Source organism: Galeopterus variegatus, unplaced genomic scaffold (genome assembly GCF_000696425.1).
Source record: "Galeopterus variegatus unplaced genomic scaffold, G_variegatus-3.0.2 Scaffold8273, whole genome shotgun sequence".
Classification (NCBI taxonomy): Eukaryota; Metazoa; Chordata; class Mammalia; order Dermoptera; family Cynocephalidae; genus Galeopterus; species Galeopterus variegatus.
Window position 1 is genome coordinate 12,560 of NW_007734384.1, and position 2,107 is coordinate 14,666.

The window sequence follows — 2,107 nt, forward strand, 5'->3', positions numbered from 1 at the left end:
GAGAGATTAGAGGTAGCTAATCAATGCAGGGATATAGGCCAAATTTGCATAGAAAGCCTTTAAATTTCATGCAGCTTTGCTAGGCTACCCTAAACTAGTTAATCTCTTGGCAAGATTTATAGACCAAAAGCTTTTCCCATTTCAGATCAGAAATTGAGTTCTTAAATTTATTTTTTTAAAAAATTTATTTAAAAAAGACCCCCAAACCCAAAACTTAATAAAACTGACCATGGTGTCCTTTACAGTCCTAGAATTTTGGGCCTAAGTGGATAGTATCTACTGGTCGTGTAAGCTCCTGAGGAAGGAAACGTCATCTGGCTTGTTCCCCAGCGTATTCCCAATGCCCAGAGAAGTGGAGAGCTATGTTATCTCTGTTGTCATCTGAAAGCCTCCTGGTACATTTTCTCCCACAAAGCGAAGCCAACCAGCTCACTGGAATGTGATCAACTCCCTTGATGGTGAACGCACTGTGACAACAGAGATGAACTTGAACTGGAAGCTTGGGTCCTCGTGATGAATCTTTTAAGGGAGCTCTGATTTATTGGGGGTGAAAGTCAGGGCCCTATAAAACTTTTTCTGTGGAAGAATTAGTCAATACAGTAGTCACTTGTGAAACATTGGTGCCAGTCAACACTGACTTGACTTTGAACTGGGATGTGTGGTCAAAGGTCATGTGGTAATGGTCGCATTCACCACATCGGCCACAACATGATAAGCATTGTAGAATATAAACAAGACAGTACAGCTCAGCTCCATGGCTGATAGCAGAGAAGAGTTTCACTGCTGCCTACAGATTAAAATGAACCACAGCAAAGCACAAAAAATCATTGTAATCAGGAAACAGTAATTGGCTGCATCCGTGAGACTTGGCCGGACTCCAGCTGGTCTATCTGGAGAGACGGTAGTGGAAAGAGCCCTGGGATTGGGATGAGAGACCTGAATTCAGGTGCTAACTCTGTCACTTACCAGGTGGGTTACCGTGGGAAACTGACTTAACCCCTCTAATTCCTAATTCTTTGTCTCTACAGCAATAGGATCAGGGGTCCTAAAGGATTTTTCTGAAGGGAAATGTTGCCATTCAAAATAAGACCCTGAAGGAAAAGATGCGTCTTTCAGTTTTTAGCCTACAAATTATCTATAAGGTAGATTTCCTACTATATTTTTCAATCCTAAATTGGCTTCTTCTGTTGCTACTGGGACACTTCCAAGCAAGCTTCCCCTGCCAAACAGCCATTGTGTTTATGGGAATAAATAGTTAGCTGAATTCTCATGCTCTCCTGCTTCAAGGAGAAAAAGCACACCTCCTAAGCTGTGTGGGGAGAAGACCCCGCCCCCCCCCACAGTGGCCTCTTTTATCCTGATAAACATTCCTGGTCCTACATAAATCCATTAGAGGCCTCCCCCTGCTAAAGTACATCGCCATAGCCTCCAATAACAATGAGGATAATGATAGTGGCGTTAATAATGACATACAGTTAGTGTGACATGGCCTCTGGTCTCTGGCAACCTCAGGTGCTTGATTTTATAGGGATACTGGCTTCCTTCAGCCTCGTCCTTCGAGATTGCATGAAAGGCTTTAGTTGCCATGTTAATGAGATGGATGATGGGATTAGTAGCCAACTTAGGTTTTGGTAAAAGTGAGTCATGTTATTAGCAAGCATGCTTATTAAGAAAAGTCTCTGTAAACTTTAATTTATGGAAAAATAGGATGATTCTTGGTGTAGATGCCTTTTGTTAATTAGAAACCTAAGATTTTTCTTAAATTGTTGAATAAAAACCAGAAATTAGATAAAAAATCAGATTGATCTCAAACTCAAGAAATGGTGGTATTTCTTATATTTTCCTCTCTGCTCTGTATTTTCCGTCATGCATTTCCATATGAGTGGGCATTAAAAGACAGTGACCCCATTTTTACAGATTTCCTCTTAGAATCTCTACTGCCCTATGTGAAATAGCAGAGTAAAGAAGGAACTAATTTATGGAACGTCAGTCATACGCCAGGTTCTGTGGTGTCAGACTTGACTTCCTCACCTGTAAAATGCATCAGGATAATAAGAATTGGTGCATTTTGAGTTATTAGGAGCATTACGATAATATGCATTGAATC

At 40.9% G+C, this 2,107-nt stretch overlaps 1 long non-coding RNA gene across 1 annotated transcript in view; it reads left to right on the forward strand.

The window, feature by feature from the left end:
• LOC103608302 overlaps window positions 1–1,817 on the forward strand; it is a 6,272-nt gene extending 4,455 nt beyond the window's left edge. The window contains exon 2 of the long non-coding RNA XR_552037.1: window positions 246–1,817. This is a non-coding gene — a long non-coding RNA (uncharacterized LOC103608302). The remainder of the gene's footprint in view (window positions 1–245) is intronic.
• The last annotated feature ends 290 nt before the right edge of the window (window positions 1,818–2,107 follow it).